At 39.2% G+C, this 25354-nt stretch overlaps 22 non-coding genes across 22 annotated transcripts; all 22 read left to right on the top strand.

The window, feature by feature from the left end:
- The first annotated feature begins 482 nt into the window (after positions 1 to 482).
- On the top strand, positions 483 to 553 carry TRNAG-GCC (transfer RNA glycine (anticodon GCC)). The gene has a single exon. It is a non-coding gene; the product is annotated as a tRNA-Gly (tRNA).
- A 1488-nt stretch (positions 554 to 2041) lies between these two features.
- On the top strand, positions 2042 to 2112 carry TRNAG-GCC (transfer RNA glycine (anticodon GCC)). The gene has a single exon. It is a non-coding gene; the product is annotated as a tRNA-Gly (tRNA).
- Positions 2113 to 2820: 708 nt separating this feature from the next.
- Positions 2821 to 2891, top strand: TRNAG-GCC (transfer RNA glycine (anticodon GCC)). The gene has a single exon. It is a non-coding gene; the product is annotated as a tRNA-Gly (tRNA).
- Positions 2892 to 4378: 1487 nt separating this feature from the next.
- Positions 4379 to 4449, top strand: TRNAG-GCC (transfer RNA glycine (anticodon GCC)). The gene has a single exon. It is a non-coding gene; the product is annotated as a tRNA-Gly (tRNA).
- Positions 4450 to 5936: 1487 nt separating this feature from the next.
- On the top strand, positions 5937 to 6007 carry TRNAG-GCC (transfer RNA glycine (anticodon GCC)). The gene has a single exon. It is a non-coding gene; the product is annotated as a tRNA-Gly (tRNA).
- A 1486-nt stretch (positions 6008 to 7493) lies between these two features.
- TRNAG-GCC (transfer RNA glycine (anticodon GCC)) lies at positions 7494 to 7564 on the top strand. The gene has a single exon. It is a non-coding gene; the product is annotated as a tRNA-Gly (tRNA).
- A 1487-nt stretch (positions 7565 to 9051) lies between these two features.
- Positions 9052 to 9122, top strand: TRNAG-GCC (transfer RNA glycine (anticodon GCC)). Its single transcript has one exon. It is a non-coding gene; the product is annotated as a tRNA-Gly (tRNA).
- A 941-nt stretch (positions 9123 to 10063) lies between these two features.
- TRNAG-GCC (transfer RNA glycine (anticodon GCC)) lies at positions 10064 to 10134 on the top strand. The gene has a single exon. It is a non-coding gene; the product is annotated as a tRNA-Gly (tRNA).
- A 707-nt stretch (positions 10135 to 10841) lies between these two features.
- Positions 10842 to 10912, top strand: TRNAG-GCC (transfer RNA glycine (anticodon GCC)). Its single transcript has one exon. It is a non-coding gene; the product is annotated as a tRNA-Gly (tRNA).
- Positions 10913 to 11599: 687 nt separating this feature from the next.
- TRNAG-GCC (transfer RNA glycine (anticodon GCC)) lies at positions 11600 to 11670 on the top strand. Its single transcript has one exon. It is a non-coding gene; the product is annotated as a tRNA-Gly (tRNA).
- A 708-nt stretch (positions 11671 to 12378) lies between these two features.
- Positions 12379 to 12449, top strand: TRNAG-GCC (transfer RNA glycine (anticodon GCC)). The gene has a single exon. It is a non-coding gene; the product is annotated as a tRNA-Gly (tRNA).
- A 709-nt stretch (positions 12450 to 13158) lies between these two features.
- On the top strand, positions 13159 to 13229 carry TRNAG-GCC (transfer RNA glycine (anticodon GCC)). Its single transcript has one exon. It is a non-coding gene; the product is annotated as a tRNA-Gly (tRNA).
- Positions 13230 to 14170: 941 nt separating this feature from the next.
- On the top strand, positions 14171 to 14241 carry TRNAG-GCC (transfer RNA glycine (anticodon GCC)). Its single transcript has one exon. It is a non-coding gene; the product is annotated as a tRNA-Gly (tRNA).
- A 707-nt stretch (positions 14242 to 14948) lies between these two features.
- Positions 14949 to 15019, top strand: TRNAG-GCC (transfer RNA glycine (anticodon GCC)). Its single transcript has one exon. It is a non-coding gene; the product is annotated as a tRNA-Gly (tRNA).
- Positions 15020 to 15708: 689 nt separating this feature from the next.
- Positions 15709 to 15779, top strand: TRNAG-GCC (transfer RNA glycine (anticodon GCC)). The gene has a single exon. It is a non-coding gene; the product is annotated as a tRNA-Gly (tRNA).
- Positions 15780 to 17267: 1488 nt separating this feature from the next.
- On the top strand, positions 17268 to 17338 carry TRNAG-GCC (transfer RNA glycine (anticodon GCC)). Its single transcript has one exon. It is a non-coding gene; the product is annotated as a tRNA-Gly (tRNA).
- Positions 17339 to 18825: 1487 nt separating this feature from the next.
- Positions 18826 to 18896, top strand: TRNAG-GCC (transfer RNA glycine (anticodon GCC)). Its single transcript has one exon. It is a non-coding gene; the product is annotated as a tRNA-Gly (tRNA).
- Positions 18897 to 19603: 707 nt separating this feature from the next.
- TRNAG-GCC (transfer RNA glycine (anticodon GCC)) lies at positions 19604 to 19674 on the top strand. Its single transcript has one exon. It is a non-coding gene; the product is annotated as a tRNA-Gly (tRNA).
- A 708-nt stretch (positions 19675 to 20382) lies between these two features.
- TRNAG-GCC (transfer RNA glycine (anticodon GCC)) lies at positions 20383 to 20453 on the top strand. Its single transcript has one exon. It is a non-coding gene; the product is annotated as a tRNA-Gly (tRNA).
- A 707-nt stretch (positions 20454 to 21160) lies between these two features.
- TRNAG-GCC (transfer RNA glycine (anticodon GCC)) lies at positions 21161 to 21231 on the top strand. The gene has a single exon. It is a non-coding gene; the product is annotated as a tRNA-Gly (tRNA).
- A 1487-nt stretch (positions 21232 to 22718) lies between these two features.
- Positions 22719 to 22789, top strand: TRNAG-GCC (transfer RNA glycine (anticodon GCC)). Its single transcript has one exon. It is a non-coding gene; the product is annotated as a tRNA-Gly (tRNA).
- Positions 22790 to 23730: 941 nt separating this feature from the next.
- On the top strand, positions 23731 to 23801 carry TRNAG-GCC (transfer RNA glycine (anticodon GCC)). Its single transcript has one exon. It is a non-coding gene; the product is annotated as a tRNA-Gly (tRNA).
- The last annotated feature ends 1553 nt before the right edge of the window (positions 23802 to 25354 follow it).

The following is a 25354-nucleotide window of genomic DNA, read 5'->3' as shown; positions in this document are numbered from 1 at the left end:
GGAGACCTGGGATCGATTCCTGGCCAATGCACTTTTATCCAGATAAGGAACATTATAACCGATCAAAATGCACGTGGAGTGGTTTCAAGAAAATGACTTTCCATGTCAATGAAGAATATTAATCGCATAAAATTCATTTCCTTGTATACTTGCAGAAAAAACACGGTGGGGTCACTTTCAGATGCGGAAATCAGGTCGCAGCTATTTTGACAACGAAATGCAATAACTAGTATTGGACACGAGTAGTGACAAAGGATTTCTCTTTGCGGAAAGCGGTTCTACCAAATCTTTATAACAGGTGAAGAAATATTTTTAACAACATCCCAATAACTTGCATATAATCAATTTAGTCCATCTTCATCTTCGGATATTCATGAAAAATAGGAAAGTCAGGAGCCTAAGAAACACAGAAAAGTCTCACACGCTACTGAAAGAAGATCAGTATTCATGCATCTCACGTAAAATCACACCAGACACACGAGGCATCGGTGGTTCAGTGGTAGAATTCTCGCCTGCCACGCGGGAGGCCCGGGTTCGATTCCCGGCCGATGCACTTTTATCCAACTAAACAACAATAAACTGCAAATTTGGAGCGAATAAAAAAAAAGAACCCACCATCATCTGCATATCGTGATGATAAAATTCAGATTCTATATACACAGAGAAAACGCAATTTTGGAGGATGGAAAAAATAAGAGTATTCATGCATCTCACGTAAAAAGAATTCGAGCGGAATGTGGTATTGGTGATTCAGTGGTAGAATTCTGGACTGCCACGTGGGAGACCTGGGATCGATTCCTGGCCAATGCACTTTTATCCAGATAAGGAACATTATAACCGATCAAAATGCACGTGGAGTGGTTTCAAGAAAATGACTTTCCATGTCAATGAAGAATATTAATCGCATAAAATTCATTCCCTTGTATACTTGCAGAAAAAACACGGTGGGGTCACTTTCAGCTGCGGAAATCAGGTCGCAGTTATTTTGACAACAAAATGCAATAACTAGTATTGGACACGAGTAGTGACAAAGGATTTCTCTTTGCGGAAAGCGGTTCTACCAAATCTTTATAACAGGTGATGAAATATTTTTAACAACATCCCAATAACTTGCATATAATCAATTTAGTCAATCTTCATCTTCGGATATTCATGAAAAATAGGAAAGTCAGGAGCCTAAGAAACACAGAAAAGTCTTACACGCTACTGAAAGAAGATCAGTATTCATGCATCTCACGTAAAATCACACCAGACACACGAGGCATTGGTGGTTGAGTGGTAGAATTCTCGCCTGCCATGCGGGAGGCCTCGGTTCGATTCCTGGCCGATGCACTTTTATCCAACTAAACAACAATAAACTGAAAATTTGGAGCGAATATAAAAAAAGAACCCACCATCATCTGCATATCGTGATGATAAAATTCAGATTCTATATACACAGAGAAAACGCAATTTTAGAGGATGGAAAAAATAAGAGTATTCATGCATCTCACGTAAAAAGAATTCGAGCGGAATGTGGTATTGGTGATTCAGTGGTAGAATTCTGGACTGCCACGTGGGAGACCTGGGATCGATTCCTGGCCAATGCACTTTTATCCAGATAAGGAACATTATAACCTATCAAAATGCACGTGGAGTGGTTTCAAGAAAATGACTTTCCATGTCAATGAAGAATATTAATCGCATAAAATTCATTCCCTTGTATACTTGCAGAAAAAACACGGTGGGGTCACTTTCAGCTGCGGAAATCAGGTCGCAGTTATTTTGACAACGAAATGCAATAACTAGTATTGGACACGAGTAGTGACAAAGGATTTCTCTTTGCGGAAAGCAGTTCTACCAAATCTTTACAACAGGTGAAGAAATATTTTTTAACAACATCCCAATAACTTGCATATAATAAATTTAGTCCATCTTCATCTTCGGATATTCATGAAAAATAGGAAAGTCAGGAGCCTAAGAAACACAGAAAAGTCTCACACGCTACTGAAAGAAGATCAGTATTCATGCATCTCACGTAAAATCACACCAGACGCACGAGGCATCGGTGGTTCAGTGGTAGAATTCTCGCCTGCCACGCGGGAGGCCCGGGTTCGATTCCCGGCCGATGCACTTTTATCCAACTAAACAACAATAAACTGCAAATTTGGAGCGAATAAAAAAAAAGAACCCACCATCATCTGCATATCGTGATGATGAAATTCAGATTCTATATACACAAAGAAAACGCAATTTTGGAGGATGGAAAAAATAAGAGTATTCATGCATCTCACGTAAAAAGAATTCGAGCGGAATGTGGTATTGGTGATTCAGTGGTAGAATTCTGGACTGCCACGTGGGAGACCTGGGATCGATTCCTGGCCAATGCACTTTTATCCAGATAAGGAACATTATAACCGATCAAAATGCACGTGGAGTGGTTTCAAGAAAATGACTTTCCATGTCAATGAAGAATATTAATCGCATAAAATTAATTTCCTTGTATACTTGCAGAAAAAACACGGTGGGGTCACTTTCAGATGCGGAAATCAGGTCGCAGCTATTTTGACAACGAAATGCAATAACTAGTATTGGACACGAGTAGTGACAAAGGATTTCTCTTTGCGGAAAGCGGTTCTACCAAATCTTTATAACAGGTGAAGAAATATTTTTAACAACATCCCAATAACTTGCATATAATAAATTTAGTCCATCTTCATCTTCGGATATTCATGAAAAATAGGAAAGTCAGGAGCCTAAGAAACACAGAAAAGTCTCACACGCTACTGAAAGAAGATCAGTATTCATGCATCTCACGTAAAATCACACCAGACACACGAGGCATCGGTGGTTCAGTGGTAGAATTCTCGCCTGCCACGCGGGAGGCCCGGGTTCGATTCCCGGCCGATGCACTTTTATCCAACTAAACAACAATAAACTGCAAATTTGGAGCGAATAAAAAAAAAGAACCCACCATCATCTGCATATCGTGATGATAAAATTCAGATTCTATATACACAGAGAAAACGCAATTTTGGAGGATGGAAAAAATAAGAGTATTCATGCATCTCACGTAAAAAGAATTCGAGCGGAATGTGGTATTGGTGATTCAGTGGTAGAATTCTGGACTGCCACGTGGGAGACCTGGGATCGATTCCTGGCCAATGCACTTTTATCCAGATAAGGAACATTATAACCGATCAAAATGCACGTGGAGTGGTTTCAAGAAAATGACTTTCCATGTCAATGAAGAATATTAATCGCATAAAATTCATTCCCTTGTATACTTGCAGAAAAAACACGGTGGGGTCACTTTCAGCTGCGGAAATCAGGTCGCAGTTATTTTGACAACAAAATGCAATAACTAGTATTGGACACGAGTAGTGACAAAGGATTTCTCTTTGCGGAAAGCGGTTCTACCAAATCTTTATAACAGGTGAAGAAATATTTTTAACAACATCCCAATAACTTGCATATAATCAATTTAGTCAATCTTCATCTTCGGATATTCATGAAAAATAGGAAAGTCAGGAGCCTAAGAAACACAGAAAAGTCTTACACGCTACTGAAAGAAGATCAGTATTCATGCATCTCACGTAAAATCACACCAGACACACGAGGCATTGGTGGTTCAGTGGTAGAATTCTCGCCTGCCATGCGGGAGGCCTGGGTTCGATTCCTGGCCGATGCACTTTTATCCAACTAAACAACAATAAACTGAAAATTTGGAGCGAATATAAAAAAAGAACCCACCATCATCTGCATATCGTGATGATAAAATTCAGATTCTATATACACAGAGAAAACGCAATTTTAGAGGATGGAAAAAATAAGAGTATTCATGCATCTCACGTAAAAAGAATTCGAGCGGAATGTGGTATTGGTGATTCAGTGGTAGAATTCTGGACTGCCACGTGGGAGACCTGGGATCGATTCCTGGCCAATGCACTTTTATCCAGATAAGGAACATTATAACCGATCAAAATGCACGTGGAGTGGTTTCAAGAAAATGACTTTCCATGTCAATGAAGAATATTAATCGCATAAAATTCATTTCCTTGTATACTTGCAGAAAAAACACGGTGGGGTCACTTTCAGATGCGGAAATCAGGTCGCAGCTATTTTGACAACGAAATGCAATAACTAGTATTGGACACGAGTAGTGACAAAGGATTTCTCTTTGCGGAAAGCGGTTCTACCAAATCTTTATAACAGGTGAAGAAATATTTTTAACAACATCCCAATAACTTGCATATAATCAATTTAGTCCATCTTCATCTTCGAATATTCATGAAAAATAGGAAAGTCAGGAGCCTAAGAAACACAGAAAAGTCTTACACGCTACTGAAAGAAGATCAGTATTCATGCATCTCACGTAAAATCACACCAGACACACGAGGCATCGGTGGTTCAGTGGTAGAATTCTCGCCTGCCACGCGGGAGGCCCGGGTTCGATTCCCGGCCGATGCACTTTTATCCAACTAAACAACAATAAACTGTAAATTTGGAGCAAATAAAAAAAAAGAACCCACCATCATCTGCATATCGTGATGATAAAATTCAGATTCTATATACACAGAGAAAACGCAATTTTGGAGGATGGAAAAAATAAGAGTATTCATGCATCTCACGTAAAAAGAATTCGAGCGGAATGTGGTATTGGTGATTCAGTGGTAGAATTCTGGACTGCCACGTGGGAGACCTGGGATCGATTCCTGGCCAATGCACTTTTATCCAGATAAGGAACATTATAACCGATCAAAATGCATGTGGAGTGGTTTCAAGAAAATGACTTTCCATGTCAATGAAGAATATTAATCGCATAAAATTCATTCCCTTGTATACTTGCAGAAAAAACACGGTGGGGTCACTTTCAGCTGCGGAAATCAGGTCGCAGTTATTTTGACAACGAAATGCAATAACTAGTATTGGACACGAGTAGTGACAAAGGATTTCTCTTTGCGGAAAGCGGTTCTACCAAATCTTTATAACAGGTGAAGAAATATTTTTAACAACATCCCAATAACTTGCATATAATCAATTTAGTCAATCTTCATCTTCGGATATTCATGAAAAATAGGAAAGTCAGGAGCCTAAGAAACACAGAAAAGTCTTACACGCTACTGAAAGAAGATCAGTATTCATGCATCTCACGTAAAATCACACCAGACACACGAGGCATTGGTGGTTCAGTGGTAGAATTCTCGCCTGCCATGCGGGAGGCCTGGGTTCGATTCCTGGCCGATGCACTTTTATCCAACTAAACAACAATAAACTGAAAATTTGGAGCGAATATAAAAAAAGAACCCACCATCATCTGCATATCGTGATGATAAAATTCAGATTCTATATACACAGAGAAAACGCAATTTTAGAGGATGGAAAAAATAAGAGTATTCATGCATCTCACGTAAAAAGAATTCGAGCGGAATGTGGTATTGGTGATTCAGTGGTAGAATTCTGGACTGCCACGTGGGAGACCTGGGATCGATTCCTGGCCAATGCACTTTTATCCAGATAAGGAACATTATAACCGATCAAAATGCACGTGGAGTGGTTTCAAGAAAATGACTTTCCATGTCAATGAAGAATATTAATCGCATAAAATTCATTTCCTTGTATACTTGCAGAAAAAACACGGTGGGGTCACTTTCAGATGCGGAAATCAGGTCGCAGCTATTTTGACAACGAAATGCAATAACTAGTATTGGACACGAGTAGTGACAAAGGATTTCTCTTTGCGGAAAGCGGTTCTACCAAATCTTTATAACAGGTGAAGAAATATTTTTAACAACATCCCAATAACTTGCATATAATCAATTTAGTCCATCTTCATCTTCGAATATTCATGAAAAATAGGAAAGTCAGGAGCCTAAGAAACACAGAAAAGTCTTACACGCTACTGAAAGAAGATCAGTATTCATGCATCTCACGTAAAATCACACCAGACACACGAGGCATCGGTGGTTCAGTGGTAGAATTCTCGCCTGCCACGCGGGAGGCCCGGGTTCGATTCCCGGCCGATGCACTTTTATCCAACTAAACAACAATAAACTGTAAATTTGGAGCAAATAAAAAAAAAGAACCCACCATCATCTGCATATCGTGATGATAAAATTCAGATTCTATATACACAGAGAAAACGCAATTTTGGAGGATGGAAAAAATAAGAGTATTCATGCATCTCACGTAAAAAGAATTCGAGCGGAATGTGGTATTGGTGATTCAGTGGTAGAATTCTGGACTGCCACGTGGGAGACCTGGGATCGATTCCTGGCCAATGCACTTTTATCCAGATAAGGAACATTATAACCGATCAAAATGCATGTGGAGTGGTTTCAAGAAAATGACTTTCCATGTCAATGAAGAATATTAATCGCATAAAATTCATTCCCTTGTATACTTGCAGAAAAAACACGGTGGGGTCACTTTCAGCTGCGGAAATCAGGTCGCAGTTATTTTGACAACGAAATGCAATAACTAGTATTGGACACGAGTAGTGACAAAGGATTTCTCTTTGCGGAAAGCGGTTCTACCAAATCTTTATAACAGGTGAAGAAATATTTTTAACAACATCCCAATAACTTGCATATAATCAATTTAGTCAATCTTCATCTTCGGATATTCATGAAAAATAGGAAAGTCAGGAGCCTAAGAAACACAGAAAAGTCTTACACGCTACTGAAAGAAGATCAGTATTCATGCATCTCACGTAAAATCACACCAGACACACGAGGCATTGGTGGTTCAGTGGTAGAATTCTCGCCTGCCATGCGGGAGGCCTGGGTTCGATTCCTGGCCGATGCACTTTTATCCAACTAAACAACAATAAACTGCAAATTTGGAGCGAATATAAAAAAAGAACCCACCATCATCTGCATATCGTGATGATGAAATTCAGATTCTATATACACAGAGAAAACGCAATTTTAGAGGATGGAAAAAATAAGAGTATTCATGCATCTCACGTAAAAAAAATTCGAGCGGAATGTGGTATTGGTGATTCAGTGGTAGAATTCTGGACTGCCACGTGGGAGACCTGGGATCGATTCCTGGCCAATGCACTTTTATCCAGATAAGGAACATTATAACCGATCAAAATGCACGTGGAGTGGTTTCAAGAAAATGACTTTCCATGTCAATGAAGAATATTAATCGCATAAAATTCATTTCCTTGTATACTTGCAGAAAAAACACGGTGGGGTCACTTTCAGATGCGGAAATCAGGTCGCAGCAATTTTGACAACGAAATGCAATAACTAGTATTGGACACGAGTAGTGACAAAGGATTTCTCTTTGCGGAAAGCGGTTCTACCAAATCTTTATAACAGGTGAAGAAATATTTTAACAACATCCCAATAACTTGCATATAATCAATTTAGTCCATCTTCATCTTCGAATATTCATGAAAAATAGGAAAGTCAGGAGCCTAAGAAACACAGAAAAGTCTTACACGCTACTGAAAGAAGATCAGTATTCATGCATCTCACGTAAAATCACACCAGACACACGAGGCATTGGTGGTTCAGTGGTAGAATTCTCGCCTGCCATGCGGGAGGCCCGGGTTCGATTCCCGGCCGATGCACTTTTATCCAACTAAACAACAATAAACTGCAAATTTGGAGCGAATATAAAAAAAGAACCCACCATCATCTGCATATCGTGATGATAAAATTCAGATTCTATATACACAGAGAAAACGCAATTTTGGAGGATGGAAAAAATAAGAGTATTCATGCATCTCACGTAAAAAGAATTCGAGCGGAATGTGGTATTGGTGATTCAGTGGTAGAATTCTGGACTGCCACGTGGGAGACCTGGGATCGATTCCTGGCCAATGCACTTTTATCCAGATAAGGAACATTATAACCGATCAAAATGCACGTGGAGTGGTTTCAAGAAAATGACTTTCCATGTCAATGAAGAATATTAATCGCATAAAATTCATTCCCTTGTATACTTGCAGAAAAAACACGGTGGGGTCACTTTCAGCTGCGGAAATCAGGTCGCAGTTATTTTGACAACGAAATGCAATAACTAGTATTGGACACGAGTAGTGACAAAGGATTTCTCTTTGCGGAAAGCGGTTCTACCAAATCTTTATAACAGGTGAAGAAATATTTTTAACAACATCCCAATAACTTGCATATAATCAATTTAGTCAATCTTCATCTTCGGATATTCATGAAAAATAGGAAAGTCAGGAGCCTAAGAAACACAGAAAAGTCTTACACGCTACTGAAAGAAGATCAGTATTCATGCATCTCACGTAAAATCACACCAGACACACGAGGCATTGGTGGTTCAGTGGTAGAATTCTCGCCTGCCATGCGGGAGGCCTGGGTTCGATTCCTGGCCGATGCACTTTTATCCAACTAAACAACAATAAACTGCAAATTTGGAGCGAATATAAAAAAAGAACCCACCATCATCTGCATATCGTGATGATGAAATTCAGATTCTATATACACAGAGAAAACGCAATTTTAGAGGATGGAAAAAATAAGAGTATTCATGCATCTCACGTAAAAAGAATTCGAGCGGAATGTGGTATTGGTGATTCAGTGGTAGAATTCTGGACTGCCACGTGGGAGACCTGGGATCGATTCCTGGCCAATGCACTTTTATCCAGATAAGGAACATTATAACCGATCAAAATGCACGTGGAGTGGTTTCAAGAAAATGACTTTCCATGTCAATGAAGAATATTAATCGCATAAAATTCATTTCCTTGTATACTTGCAGAAAAAACACGGTGGGGTCACTTTCAGATGCGGAAATCAGGTCGCAGCAATTTTGACAACGAAATGCAATAACTAGTATTGGACACGAGTAGTGACAAAGGATTTCTCTTTGCGGAAAGCGGTTCTACCAAATCTTTATAACAGGTGAAGAAATATTTTTAACAACATCCCAATAACTTGCATATAATCAATTTAGTCCATCTTCATCTTCGAATATTCATGAAAAATAGGAAAGTCAGGAGCCTAAGAAACACAGAAAAGTTTTACACGCTACTGAAAGAAGATCAGTATTCATGCATCTCACGTAAAATCACACCAGACACACGAGGCATTGGTGGTTCAGTGGTAGAATTCTCGCCTGCCATGCGGGAGGCCCGGGTTCGATTCCCGGCCGATGCACTTTTATCCAACTAAACAACAATAAACTGCAAATTTGGAGCGAACATAAAAAAAGAACCCACCATCATCTGCATATCGTGATGATAAAATTCAGATTCTATATACACAGAGAAAACGCAATTTTGGAGGATGGAAAAAATAAGAGTATTCATGCATCTCACGTAAAAAGAATTCGAGCGGAATGTGGTATAGGTAATTCAGTGGTAGAATTCTGGACTGCCACGTGGGAGACCTGGGATCGTTTACTGGCCAATGCACTTTTATCCAGATAAGCAACATCATAACCGATTAAAATGCACGTCGAGTGGTTTCAAGAAAATGACTTTCCATGTCAATGAAGAATATTTATCGCATAAAATTCATTCCCTTGTATACTTGCAGAAAAAACACGGTGGGGTCACTTTCAGCTGCGGAAATCAGGTCGCAGTTATTTTGACAACGAAATGCAATAACTAGTATTGGACACGAGTAGTGACAAATGATTTCTCTTTGCGGAAAGCGGTTCTACAAAAATCTTTATAACAGGTGAAGAAATATTTTAACAGCATCCCAATAACTTGCATATAATCAATTTAGTCCATCTTCATCTTCGGATATTCATGACAAATGGGAAAGTCAGGAGCCTAAGAAACACAGAAAAGTCTCACTTACACGCGACTGAAAGAAGATCAACGAAATGCAATAACTAGTATTGGACACGAGTAGTGACAAATGATTTCTCTTTGCGGAAAGCGGTTCTACAAAAATCTTTATAACAGGTGAAGAAATATTTTAACAACATCCCAATAACTTGCATATAATCAATTTAGTCCATCTTCATCTTCGGATATTCATGAAAAATGGGAAAGTCAGGAGCCTAAGAAACACAGAAAAGTCTCACACTCGACTGAAAGAAGATCAATATTCAAGCATCTCACGTAAAATCACACCAGACACACGAGGCATCGGTGGTTCAGTGGTAGAATTCTCGCCTGCCACGCGGGAGGCCCGGGTTCGATTCCCGGCCGATGCACTTTTTTCCAACTAAACAACAATAAACTGCAAATTTGGAGCGAATATAAAAAAGAACCCACCATCTGCAGATCGTGATGAAAAAATTCAGATTCTATATATACAGAAAAAACGCAGTTTTTTGGAGGATGGAAAAAAGAAGAGTATTCATGCATCTCACGTAAAATAAATTCGAGTGGAATGTGGTATTGGTGATTCAGTGGTAGAATTCTAGACTGCCACGTGGGAGACCTGGGATCGATTCCTGGCCAATGCACTTTTATCCAGATAAGCAACATTATAACCCATCAAAATGCACGTGGAGTGGTTTCAAGAAAATGACTTTCCATGTCAATGAAGAATATTAATCGCATAAAATTCATTCCCTTGTATACTTGCAGAAAAAAACACGGTGGGGTCACTTTCAGCTGCGGAAATTAGGTCGCAGTTATTTTGACAACGAAATGCAATAACTAGTATTGGACACGAGTAGTGACAAAGGATTTCTCTTTGCGGAAAGCGGTTCTACCAAATCTTTATAACAGGTGAAGAAATATTTTTAACAACATCCGAATAACTTGCATATAATCAATTTAGTCCATCTTCATCTTCGGATATTCATGAAAAATAGGAAAGTCAGGAGCCTAAGAAACACAGAAAATTCTTACACGCTACTGAAAGAAGATCAGTATTCATGCATCTCACGTAAAATCACACCAGACACACGAGGCATTGGTGGTTCAGTGGTAGAATTCTCGCCTGCCATGCGGGAAGCCCGGGTTCGATTCCCGGCCGATGCACTTTTATCCAACTAAACAACAATAAACTGCAAATTTGGAGCGAGTATAAAATATATCGTGATGATAAAATTCAGATTCTATATACACAGAGAAAACGCAATTTTGGAGGATGGAAAAAATAAGAGTATTCATGCATCTCACGTAAAAAGAATTCGAGCGGAATGTGGTATAGGTAATTCAGTGGTAGAATTCTGGACTGCCACGTGGGAGACCTGGGATCGTTTACTGGCCAATGCACTTTTATCCAGATAAGCAACATTATAACCGATTAAAATGCACGTGGAGTGGTTTCAAGAAAATGACTTTCCATGTCAATGAAGAATATTAATCGCAAAAAATTCATTCCCTTGTATACTTGCAGAAAAAACACGGTGGGGTCACTTTCAGCTGCGGAAATCAGGTCGCAGTTATTTTGACAACGAAATGCAATAACTAGTATTGGACACGAGTAGTGACAAAGGATTTCTCTTTGCGGAAAGCGGTTCTACCAAATCTTTATAACAGGTGAAGAAATATTTTAACAACATCCCAATAACTTGCATATAATCAATTTAGTCCATCTTCATCTTCGAATATTCATGAAAAATAGGAAAGTCAGGAGCCTAAGAAACACAGAAAAGTCTTACACGCTACTGAAAGAAGATCAGTATTCATGCATCTCACGTAAAATCACACCAGACACACGAGGCATTGGTGGTTCAGTGGTAGAATTCTCGCCTGCCATGCGGGAGGCCCGGGTTCGATTCCCGGCCGATGCACTTTTATCCAACTAAACAACAATAAACTGCAAATTTGGAGCGAATATAAAAAAAGAACCCACCATCATCTGCATATCGTGATGATAAAATTCAGATTCTATATACACAGAGAAAACGCAATTTTGGAGGATGGAAAAAATAAGAGTATTCATGCATCTCACGTAAAAAGAATTCGAGCGGAATGTGGTATTGGTGATTCAGTGGTAGAATTCTGGACTGCCACGTGGGAGACCTGGGATCGATTCCTGGCCAATGCACTTTTATCCAGATAAGGAACATTATAACCGATCAAAATGCACGTGGAGTGGTTTCAAGAAAATGACTTTCCATGTCAATGAAGAATATTAATCGCATAAAATTCATTCCCTTGTATACTTGCAGAAAAAACACGGTGGGGTCACTTTCAGCTGCGGAAATCAGGTCGCAGTTATTTTGACAACGAAATGCAATAACTAGTATTGGACACGAGTAGTGACAAAGGATTTCTCTTTGCGGAAAGCGGTTCTACCAAATCTTTATAACAGGTGAAGAAATATTTTTAACAACATCCCAATAACTTGCATATAATCAATTTAGTCAATCTTCATCTTCGGATATTCATGAAAAATAGGAAAGTCAGGAGCCTAAGAAACACAGAAAAGTCTTACACGCTACTGAAAGAAGATCAGTATTCATGCATCTCACGTAAAATCACACCAGACACACGAGGCATTGGTGGTTCAGTGGTAGAATTCTCGCCTGCCATGCGGGAGGCCCGGGTTCGATTCCCGGCCGATGCACTTTTATCCAACTAAACAACAATAAACTGCAAATTTGGAGCGAACATAAAAAAAGAACCCACCATCATCTGCATATCGTGATGATAAAATTCAGATTCTATATACACAGAGAAAACGCAATTTTGGAGGATGGAAAAAATAAGAGTATTCATGCATCTCACGTAAAAAGAATTCGAGCGGAATGTGGTATTGGTGATTCAGTGGTAGAATTCTGGACTGCCACGTGGGAGACCTGGGATCGATTCCTGGCCAATGCACTTTTATCCAGATAAGGAACATTATAACCGATCAAAATGCACGTGGAGTGGTTTCAAGAAAATGACTTTCCATGTCAATGAAGAATATTAATCGCATAAAATTCATTTCCTTGTATACTTGCAGAAAAAAACACGGTGGGGTCACTTTCAGATGCGGAAATCAGGTCGCAGCTATTTTGACAACGAAATGCAATAACTAGTATTGGACACGAGTAGTGACAAAGGATTTCTCTTTGCGGAAAGCGGTTCTACCAAATCTTTATAACAGGTGAAGAAATATTTTTAACAACATCCCAATAACTTGCATATAATAAATTTAGTCCATCTTCATCTTCGGATATTCATGAAAAATAGGAAAGTCAGGAGCCTAAGAAACACAGAAAAGTCTCACACGCTACTGAAAGAAGATCAGTATTCATGCATCTCACGTAAAATCACACCAGACACACGAGGCATCGGTGGTTCAGTGGTAGAATTCTCGCCTGCCACGCGGGAGGCCCGGGTTCGATTCCCGGCCGATGCACTTTTATCCAACTAAACAACAATAAACTGCAAATTTGGAGCGAATAAAAAAAAAGAACCCACCATCATCTGCATATCGTGATGATAAAATTCAGATTCTATATACACAGAGAAAACGCAATTTTGGAGGATGGAAAAAATAAGAGTATTCATGCATCTCACGTAAAAAGAATTCGAGCGGAATGTGGTATAGGTAATTCAGTGGTAGAATTCTGGACTGCCACGTGGGAGACCTGGGATCGTTTACTGGCCAATGCACTTTTATCCAGATAAGCAACATCATAACCGATTAAAATGCACGTCGAGTGGTTTCAAGAAAATGACTTTCCATGTCAATGAAGAATATTTATCGCATAAAATTCATTCCCTTGTATACTTGCAGAAAAAACACGGTGGGGTCACTTTCAGCTGCGGAAATCAGGTCGCAGTTATTTTGACAACGAAATGCAATAACTAGTATTGGACACGAGTAGTGACAAATGATTTCTCTTTGCGGAAAGCGGTTCTACAAAAATCTTTATAACAGGTGAAGAAATATTTTAACAGCATCCCAATAACTTGCATATAATCAATTTAGTCCATCTTCATCTTCGGATATTCATGACAAATGGGAAAGTCAGGAGCCTAAGAAACACAGAAAAGTCTCACTTACACGCGACTGAAAGAAGATCAACGAAATGCAATAACTAGTATTGGACACGAGTAGTGACAAATGATTTCTCTTTGCGGAAAGCGGTTCTACAAAAATCTTTATAACAGGTGAAGAAATATTTTAACAACATCCCAATAACTTGCATATAATCAATTTAGTCCATCTTCATCTTCGGATATTCATGAAAAATGGGAAAGTCAGGAGCCTAAGAAACACAGAAAAGTCTCACACTCGACTGAAAGAAGATCAATATTCAAGCATCTCACGTAAAATCACACCAGACACACGAGGCATCGGTGGTTCAGTGGTAGAATTCTCGCCTGCCACGCGGGAGGCCCGGGTTCGATTCCCGGCCGATGCACTTTTTTCCAACTAAACAACAATAAACTGCAAATTTGGAGCGAATATAAAAAAGAACCCACCATCTGCAGATCGTGATGAAAAAATTCAGATTCTATATATACAGAAAAAACGCAGTTTTTTGGAGGATGGAAAAAAGAAGAGTATTCATGCATCTCACGTAAAATAAATTCGAGTGGAATGTGGTATTGGTGATTCAGTGGTAGAATTCTAGACTGCCACGTGGGAGACCTGGGATCGATTCCTGGCCAATGCACTTTTATCCAGATAAGCAACATTATAACCCATCAAAATGCACGTGGAGTGGTTTCAAGAAAATGACTTTCCATGTCAATGAAGAATATTAATCGCATAAAATTCATTCCCTTGTATACTTGCAGAAAAAAACACGGTGGGGTCACTTTCAGCTGCGGAAATTTGGTCGCAGTTATTTTGACAACGAAATGCAATAACTAGTATTGGACACGAGTAGTGACAAAGGATTTCTCTTTGCGGAAAGCGGTTCTACCAAATCTTTATAACAGGTGAAGAAATATTTTTAACAACATCCGAATAACTTGCATATAATCAATTTAGTCCATCTTCATCTTCGGATATTCATGAAAAATAGGAAAGTCAGGAGCCTAAGAAACACAGAAAATTCTTACACGCTACTGAAAGAAGATCAGTATTCATGCATCTCACGTAAAATCACACCAGACACACGAGGCATTGGTGGTTCAGTGGTAGAATTCTCGCCTGCCATGCGGGAGGCCCGGGTTCGATTCCCGGCCGATGCACTTTTATCCAACTAAACAACAATAAACTGCAAATTTGGAGCGAGTATAAAATATATCGTGATGATAAAATTCAGATTCTATATACACAGAGAAAACGCAATTTTGGAGGATGGAAAAAATAAGAGTATTCATGCATCTCACGTAAAAAGAATTCGAGCGGAATGTGGTATAGGTAATTCAGTGGTAGAATTCTGGACTGCCACGTGGGAGACCTGGGATCGTTTACTGGCCAATGCACTTTTATCCAGATAAGCAACATTATAACCGATTAAAATGCACGTGGAGTGGTTTCAAGAAAATGACTTTCCATGTCAATGAAGAATATTAATCGCAAAAAAATTCATTCCCTTGTATACTTGCAGAAAAAACACGGTGGGGTCACTTTCAGCTGCGGAAATCAGGTCGCAGTTATTTTGACAACGAAATGCAATAACTAGTATTGGACACGAGTAGTGACAAAGGATTTCTCTTTGCGGAAAGCGGTTCTACCAAATCTTTATAACAGGTGAAGAAATATTTTTAACAACATCCCAATAACTTGCATATAATCAATTTAGTCCATCTTCATCTTCGGATATTCATGAAAAATAGGAAAGTCAGGAGCATAAGAAACACAGAAAAGTCTTACACGCTACTGAAAGAAGATCAGTATTCATGCATCTCACGTAAAATCACACCAGACACACGAAGCATTGGTGGTTCAGTGGTAGAATTCTCGCCTGCCATGCGGGAGGCCCGGGTTCGATTCCCGGCCGATGCACTTTTATCCAACTAAACAACAATAAACTGCAAATTTGGAGCGAATATAAAAAATGAACCCACCATCATCTGCATATCGTGATGATAAAATTCAGATTCTATATACACAGAGAAAACGCAATTTTGGAGGATGGAAACAATAAGAGTATTCATGCATCTCACGTAAAAATAATTCGAGCGGAATGTGGTAAAGGTAATTCATTGGTTGAATTCTGGACTGCCACGTGTGAGACCTGGGATCGTTTACTGGCCAATGCACTTTTATCCAGAGAAGCAACATCATAACCGATTAAAATGCACGTGGAGTGGTTTCAAGAAAATGACTTTCCATGTCAATGAAGAATATTAATCGCATAAAATTCATTCCCTTGTATACTTGCAGAAAAAACACGGTGGGGTCACTTTCAGATGCGGAAATCAGGTCGCAGCTATTTTGACAACGAAATGCAATAACATGTATTGGACACGAGTAGTGACAAAGGATTTCTCTTTGCGGAAAGCGGTTCTACCAAATCTTTATAACAGGTGAAGAAATATTTTTAACAACATCCCAATAACTTGCATATAATAAATTTAGTCCATCTTCATCTTCGGATATTCATGAAAAATAGGAAAGTCAGGAGCCTAAGAAACACAGAAAAGTCTCACACGCTACTGAAAGAAGATCAGTATTCATGCATCTCACGTAAAATCACACCAGACACACGAGGCATTGGTGGTTCAGTTGGAGAATTCTCGCCAGCCATGCCGGAGGCCCGGGTTCGAATCCCGGCCGATGCACTTTTATCCAACTAAACAACAATAAACTGCAAATTTCGAGCGAATATAAAAAAAGAACCCACCATCATCTGCATATCGTGATGATAAAATTCAGATTCTATAGACACAGAGAAAACGCAATTTTGGAGGATGGAAAAAATAAGAGTATTCATGCATCTCACGTAAAAAGAATTCGAGCGGAATGTGGTATAGGTAATTCAGTGGTAGAATTCTGGACTGCCACGTGGGAGACCTGGGATCGTTTACTGGCCAATACACTTTTATCCAGATAAGCAACATTATAACCGATTAAAATGCACGTGGAGTGGTTTCAAGAAAATGACTTTCCATGTCAATGAAGAATATTAATCGCATAAAATTCATTCCCTTGTATACTTGCAGAAAAAACACGGTGGGGTCACTTTCAGCTGCGGAAATCAGGTCGCAGTTATTTTGACAACGAAATGCAATAACTAGTATTGGACACGAGTAGTGACAAAGGATTTCTCTTTGCAGAAAGCGGTTCTACTAAATCTTTATAACAGGTGAAGAAATATTTTTTAACAACATCCCAATAACTTGCATATAATAAATTTAGTCCATCTTCATCTTCGGATATTCATGAAAAATAGGAAAGTCAGGAGCCTAAGAAACACAGAAAAGTCTCACACGCTACTGAAAGAAGATCAGTATTCATGCATCTCACGTAAAATCACGCCAGACACACGAGGCATCGGTGGTTCAGTGGTAGAATTCTCGCCTGCCACGCGGGAGTCCCGGGTTCGATTCCCGGCCGATGCACTTTTATCCAACTAAACAACAATAAACTGCAAATTTCGAGCGAATATAAAAAAAGAACCCACCATCATCTGCATATCGTGATGATAAAATTCAGATTCTATAGACACAGAGAAAACGCAATTTTGGAGGATGGAAAAAATAAGAGTATTCATGCATCTCACGTAAAAAGAATTCGAGCGGAATGTGGTATAGGTAATTCAGTGGTAGAATTCTGGACTGCCACGTGGGAGACCTGGGATCGTTTACTGGCCAATGCACTTTTATCCAGATAAGCAACATTATAACCGATTAAAATGCACGTGGAGTGGTTTCAAGAAAATGACTTTCCATGTCAATGAAGAATATTAATCGCATAAAATTCATTCCCTTGTATACTTGCAGAAAAAACACGGTGGGGTCACTTTCAGATGCGGAAATCAGGTCGCAGCTATTTTGACAACGAAATGCAATAACTAGTATTGGACACGAGTAGTGACAAAGGATTTCTCTTTGCGGAAAGCAGTTCTACCAAATCTTTATAACAGGTGAAGAAATATTTTTAACAACATCCCAATAACTTGCATATAATAAATTTAGTCCATCTTCATCTTCGGATATTCATGAAAAATAGGAAAGTCAGGAGCCTAAGAAACACAGAAAAGTCTCACACGCTACTGAAAGAAGATCAGTATTCATGCATCTCACGTAAAATCACACCAGACACACGAGGCATTGGTGGTTCAGTTGGAGAATTCTCGCCAGCCATGCCGGAGGCCCGGGTTCGAATCCCGGCCGATGCACTTTTATCCAACTAAACAACAATAAACTGCAAATTTCGAGCGAATATGAAAAAAGAACCCACCATCATCTGCATATCGTGATGATAAAATTCAAATTCTATAGACACAGAGAAAACGCAATTTTGGAGGATGGAAAAAATAAGAGTATTCATGCATCTCACGTAAAAAGAATTCGAGCGGAATGTGGTATAGGTAATTCAGTGGTAGAATTCTGGACTGCCACGTGGGAGACCTGGGATCGTTTACTGGCCAATGCACTTTTATCCAGATAAGCAACATTATAACCGATTAAAATGCACGTGGAGTGGTTTCAAGAAAATGACTTTCCATGTCAATGAAGAATATTAATCGCATAAAATTCATTCCCTTGTATACTTGCAGAAAAAACACGGTGGGGTCACTTTCAGATGCGGAAATCAGGTCGCAGCTATTTTGACAACGAAATGCAATAACTAGTATTGGACACGAGTAGTGACAAAGGATTTCTCTTTGCGGAAAGCAGTTCTACCAAATCTTTATAACAGGTGAAGAAATATTTTTAACAACATCCCAATAACTTGCATATAATAAATTTAGTCCATCTTCATCTTCGGATATTCATGAAAAATAGGAAAGTCAGGAGCCTAAGAAACACAGAAAAGTCTCACACGCTACTGAAAGAAGATCAGTATTCATGCATCTCACGTAAAATCACGCCAGACACACGAGGCATCGGTGGTTCAGTGGTAGAATTCTCGCCTGCCACGCGGGAGGCCCGGGTTCGATTCCCGGCCGATGCACTTTTATCCAACTAAACAACAATAAACTGCAAATTTCGAGCGAATATAAAAAAGAACCCACCATCATCTGCATATCGTGATGATAAAATTCAGATTCTATAGACACAGAGAAAACGCAATTTTGGAGGATGGAAAAAATAAGAGTATTCATGCATCTCACGTAAAAAGAATTCGAGCGGAATGTGGTATAGGTAATTCAGTGGTAGAATTCTGGACTGCCACGTGGGAGACCTGGGATCGTTTACTGGCCAATGCACTTTTATCCAGATAAGCAACATTATAACCGATTAAAATGCACGTGGAGTGGTTTCAAGAAAATGACTTTCCATGTCAATGAAGAATATTAATCGCATAAAATTCATTCCCTTGTATACTTGCAGAAAAAACACGGTGGGGTCACTTTCAGCTGCGGAAATCAGGTCGCAGTTATTTTGACAACGAAATGCAATAACTAGTATTGGACACGAGTAGTGACAAAGGATTTCTCTTTGCGGAAAGCGGTTCTACCAAATCTTTATAACAGGTGAAGAAATATTTTTAACAACATCCCAATAACTTGCATATAATAAATTTAGTCCATCTTCATCTTCGGATATTCATGAAAAATAGGAAAGTCAGGAGCCTAAGAAACACAGAAAAGTCTCACACGCTACTGAAAGAAGATCAGTATTCATGCATCTCACGTAAAATCACGCCAGACACACGAGGCATCGGTGGTTCAGTGGTAGAATTCTCGCCTGCCATGCGGGAGGCCCGGGTTCGATTCCCGGCCGATGCACTTTTATCCAACTAAACAACAATAAACTGCAAATTTCGAGCGAATATAAAAAAAGAACCCACCATCATCTGCATATCGTGATGATAAAATTCAGATTCTATAGACACAGAGAAAACGCAATTTTGGAGGATGGAAAAAATAAGAGTATTCATGCATCTCACGTAAAAAGAATTCGAGCGGAATGTGGTATAGGTAATTCAGTGGTAGAATTCTGGACTGCCACGTGGGAGACCTGGGATCGTTTACTGGCCAATGCACTTTTATCCAGATAAGCAACATTATAACCGATTAAAATGCACGTGGAGTGGTTTCAAGAAAATGACTTTCCATGTCAATGAAGAATATTAATCGCATAAAATTCATTCCCTTGTATACTTGCAGAAAAAACACGGTGGGGTCACTTTCAGATGCGGAAATCAGGTCGCACCTATTTTGACAACGAAATGCAATAACTAGTATTGGACACGAGTAGTGACAAAGGATTTCTCTTTGCGGAAAGCAGTTCTACCAAATCTTTATAACAGGTGAAGAAATATTTTTAACAACATCCCAATAACTTGCATATAATAAATTTAGTCCATCTTCATCTTCGGATATTCATGAAAAATAGGAAAGTCAGGAGCCTAAGAAACACAGAAAAGTCTCACACGCTACTGAAAGAAGATCAGTATTCATGCATCTCACGTAAAATCACGCCAGACACACGAGGCATCGGTGGTTCAGTGGTAGAATTCTCGCCTGCCACGCGGGAGGCCCGGGTTCGATTCCCGGCCGATGCACTTTTATCCAACTAAACAACAATAAACTGCAAATTTCGAGCGAATATAAAAAAGAACCCACCATCATCTGCATATCGTGATGATAAAATTCAGATTTTATAGACACAGAGAAAACGCAATTTTGGAGGATGGAAAAAATAAGAGTATTCATGCATCTCACGTAAAAAGAATTCGAGCGGAATGTGGTATAGGTAATTCAGTGGTAGAATTCTGGACTGCCACGTGGGAGACCTGGGATCGTTTACTGGCCAATGCACTTTTATCCAGATAAGCAACATTATAACCGATTAAAATGCACGTGGAGTGGTTTCAAGAAAATGACTTTCCATGTCAATGAAGAATATTAATCGCATAAAATTCATTCCCTTGTATACTTGCAGAAAAAACACGGTGGGGTCACTTTCAGCTGCGGAAATCAGGTCGCAGTTATTTTGACAACGAAATGCAATAACTAGTATTGGACACGAGTAGTGACAAAGGATTTCTCTTTGCGGAAAGCGGTTCTACCAAATCTTTATAACAGGTGAAGAAATATTTTTAACAACATCCCAATAACCTGCATATAATAAATTTAGTCCATCTTCATCTTCGGATATTCATGAAAAATAGGAAAGTCAGGAGCCTAAGAAACACAGAAAAGTCTCACACGCTACTGAAAGAAGATCAGTATTCATGCATCTCACGTAAAATCACGCCAGACACACGAGGCATCGGTGGTTCAGTGGTAGAATTCTCGCCTGCCACGCGGGAGGCCCGGGTTCGATTCCCGGCCGATGCACTTTTATCCAACTAAACAACAATAAACTGCAAATTTCGAGCGAATATAAAAAAAGAACCCACCATCATCTGCATATCGTGATGATAAAATTCAGATTCTATAGACACAGAGAAAACGCAATTTTGGAGGATGGAATAAATAAGAGTATTCATGCATCTCACGTAAAAAGAATTCGAGCGGAATGTGGTATAGGTAATTCAGTGGTAGAATTCTGGACTGCCACGTGGGAGACCTGGGATCGTTTACTGGCCAATGCACTTTTATCCAGATAAGCAACATTATAACCGATTAAAATGCACGTGGAGTGGTTTCAAGAAAATGACTTTCCATGTCAATGAAGAATATTAATCGCATAAAATTCATTCCCTTGTATACTTGCAGAAAAAACACGGTGGGGTCACTTTCAGCTGCGGAAATCAGGTCGCAGTTATTTTGACAACGAAATGCAATAACTAGTATTGGACACGAGTAGTGACAAAGGATTTCTCTTTGCGGAAAGCGGTTCTACCAAATCTTTATAACAGGTGAAGAAATATTTTTAACAACATCCCAATAACTTGCATATAATAAATTTAGTCCATCTTCATCTTCGGATATTCATGAAAAATAGGAAAGTCAGGAGCCTAAGAAACACAAAAAAGTCTCACACGCTACTGAAAGAAGATCAGTATTCATGCATCTCACGTAAAATCACACCAGACACACGAGGCATTGGTGGTTCAGTGGTAGAATTCTCGCCAGCCATGCCGGAGCCCCGGGTTCGAATCCCGGCCGATGCACTTTTATCCAACTAAACAACAATAAACTGCAAATTTGGAGCGAATATAAAAAAAGAACCCACCATCATCTGCATATCGTGATGATAAAATTCAGATTCTATATACACAGAGAAAACGCAATTTTGGAGGATGGAAAAAATAAGAGTATTCATGCATCTCACGTAAAAATAATTCGAGCGGAATGTGGTAAAGGTAATTCATTGGTAGTATTCTGGACTGCCACGTGTGAGACCTGGGATCGTTTACTGGCCAATGCACTTTTATCCAGAGAAGCAACATCATAACCGATTAAAATGCACGTGGAGTGGTTTCAAGAAAATGACTTTCCATGTCAATGAAGAATATTAATCGCATAAAATTCATTCCCTTGTATACTTGCAGAAAAAACACGGTGGGGTCACTTTCAGATGCGGAAATCAGGTCGCAGCTATTTTGACAACAAAATGCAATAACTAGTATTGGACACGAGTAGTGACAAAGGATTTCTCTTTGCGGAAAGCAGTTCTACCAAATCTTTATAACAGGTGAAGAAATATTTTTAACAACATCCCAATAACTTGCATATAATAAATTTAGTCCATCTTCATCTTCGGATATTCATGAAAAATAGGAAAGTCAGGAGCCTAAGAAACACAGAAAAGTCTCACACGCTACTGAAAGAAGATCAGTATTCATGCATCTCACGTAAAATCACGCCAGACACACGAGGCATCGGTGGTTCAGTGGTAGAATTCTCGCTTGCCACGCGGGAGGCCCGGGTTCGATTCCCGGCCGATGCACTTTTACCCAACTAAACAACAATAAACTGCAAATTTCGAGCGAATATAAAAAAAGAACCCACCATCATCTGCATATCGTGATGATAAAATTCAGATTCTATAGACACAGAGAAAACGCAATTTTGGAGGATGGAAAAAATAAGAGTATTCATGCATCTCACGTAAAAATAATTCGAGCGGAATGTAGTATAGGTAATTCAGTGGTAGAATTCTGGACTGCCACGTGGGAGACCTGGGATCGTTTACTGGCCAATGCACTTTTATCCAGATAAGCAACATCATAACCGATTAAAATGCACGTCGAGTGGTTTCAAGAAAATGACTTTCCATGTCAATGAAGAATATTTATCGCATAAAATTCATTCCCTTGTATACTTGCAGAAAAAAACACGGTGGGGTCACTTTCAGCTGCGGAAATCAGGTCGCAGTTATTTTGACAACGAAATGCAATAACTAGTATTGGACACGAGTAGTGTCAAATGATTTCTCTTTGCGGAAAGCGGTTCTACCAAATCTTTATAACAGGTGAAGAAATATTTTAACAGCATCCCAATAACTTGCATATAATCAATTTAGTCCATCTTCATCTTCGGATATTCATGAAAAATAGGAAAGTCAGGAGCCTATGAAACACAGAAAAGTCTCACTTATACGCGACTGAAAGAAGATCAACGAAATGCAATAACTAGTATTGGACACGAGTAGTGTCAAATGATTTCTCTTTGCGGAAAGCGGTTCTACCAAATCTTTATAACAGGTGAAGAAATATTTTTAACAACATCCCAATAACTTGCATATAATCAATTTAGTCCATCTTCATCTTCGGATATTCATGAAAAATAGGAAAGTCAGGAGCCTAAGAAACACAGAAAAGTCTCACACGCTACTGAAAGAAGATCAGTATTCATGCATCTCACGTAAAATCACACCAGACACACGAGGCATCGGTGGTTCAGTGGTAGAATTCTCGCCTGCCACGCGGGAGGCCCGGGTTTGATTCCCGGCCGATGCATTTTTATCCAACTAAACAACAATAAACTGCAAATTTGGAGCGAATATAAAAAAGAACCCACCATCATCTGCAGATCGTGATGAAAAAATTCAGATTCTATATATACAGAGAAAACTCAATTTTGGAGGATGGAAAAAAGAAGAGTATTCATGCATCTCACGTAAAAAAAATTCGAGTGGAATGTGGTATTGGTGATTCAGTGGTAGAATTCTGGACTGCCACGTGGGAGACCTGGGATCGATTCCTGGCCAATGCACTTTTATCCAGATAAGCAACATTATAACCGATCAAAATGCACGTGGAGTGGTTTCAAGAAAATGACTTTCCATGTCAATGAAGAATATTAATCGCATAAAATTCATTCCCTTTTATACTTGCAGAAAAAACACGGTGGGGTCACTTTCAGATGCGGAAATCAGGTCGCAGCTATTTTGACAACGAAATGCAATAACTAGTATTGGACACGAGTAGTGACAAAGGATTTCTCTTTGCGGAAAGCAGTTCTACCAAATCTTTATAACAGGTGAATACATATTTTTAACAACATCCCAATAACTTGCATATAATAAATTTAGTCCATCTTCATCTTCGGATATTCATGAAAAATAGGAAAGTCAGGAGCCTAAGAAACACAGAAAAGTCTCACACGCTACTGAAAGAAGATCAGTATTCATGCATCTCACGTAAAATCACGCCAGACACACGAGGCATCGGTGGTTCAGTGGTAGAATTCTCGCCTGCCACGCGGGAGGCCCGGGTTCGATTCCTGGGCGATGCACTTTTATCCAACTAAACAACAATAAACTGCAAATTTGGAGCGAATATAAAAAAAGAACCCACCATCATCTGCATATCGTGATGATAAAATTCAGATTCCATATACACAGAGAAAACGCAAATTTTGGAGGATGGAAAAAATAAGAGTATTCATGCATCTCACGTAAAAAGAATTCGAGCGGAATGTGGTATAGGTAATTCAGTGGTAGAATTCTGGACTGCCACGTGGGAGACCTGGGATCGTTTACTGGCCAATGCACTTTTATCCAGATAAGCAACATCATAACCGATTAAAATGCACGTCGAGTGGTTTCAAGAAAATGACTTTCCATGTCAATGAAGAATATTTATCGCATAAAATTCATTCCCTTGTATACTTGCAGAAAAAACACGGTGGGGTCACTTTCAGCTGCGGAAATCAGGTCGCAGTTATTTTGACAACGAAATGCAATAACTAGTATTGGACACGAGTAGTGACAAATGATTTCTCTTTGCGGAAAGCGGTTCTACAAAAATCTTTATAACAGGTGAAGAAATATTTTAACAGCATCCCAATAACTTGCATATAATCAATTTAGTCCTTCTTCATCTTCGGATATTCATGAAAAATGGGAAAGTCAGGAGCCTAAGAAACACAGAAAAGTCTCACTTACACGCGACCGAAAGAAGATCAACGAAATGCAATAACTAGTATTGGACACGAGTAGTGACAAATTCTCTTTGCGGAAAGCGGTTCTACAAAAATCTTTATAACAGGTGAAGAAATATTTTAACAA

This window comes from Lampetra planeri, chromosome 4 (assembly GCF_965212315.1).
Source record: "Lampetra planeri chromosome 4, kcLamPlan1.2.h2, whole genome shotgun sequence".
Taxonomy (NCBI): Eukaryota; Metazoa; Chordata; class Hyperoartia; order Petromyzontiformes; family Petromyzontidae; genus Lampetra; species Lampetra planeri.
This window is presented reverse-complemented; position numbering and strand designations above follow the sequence as displayed.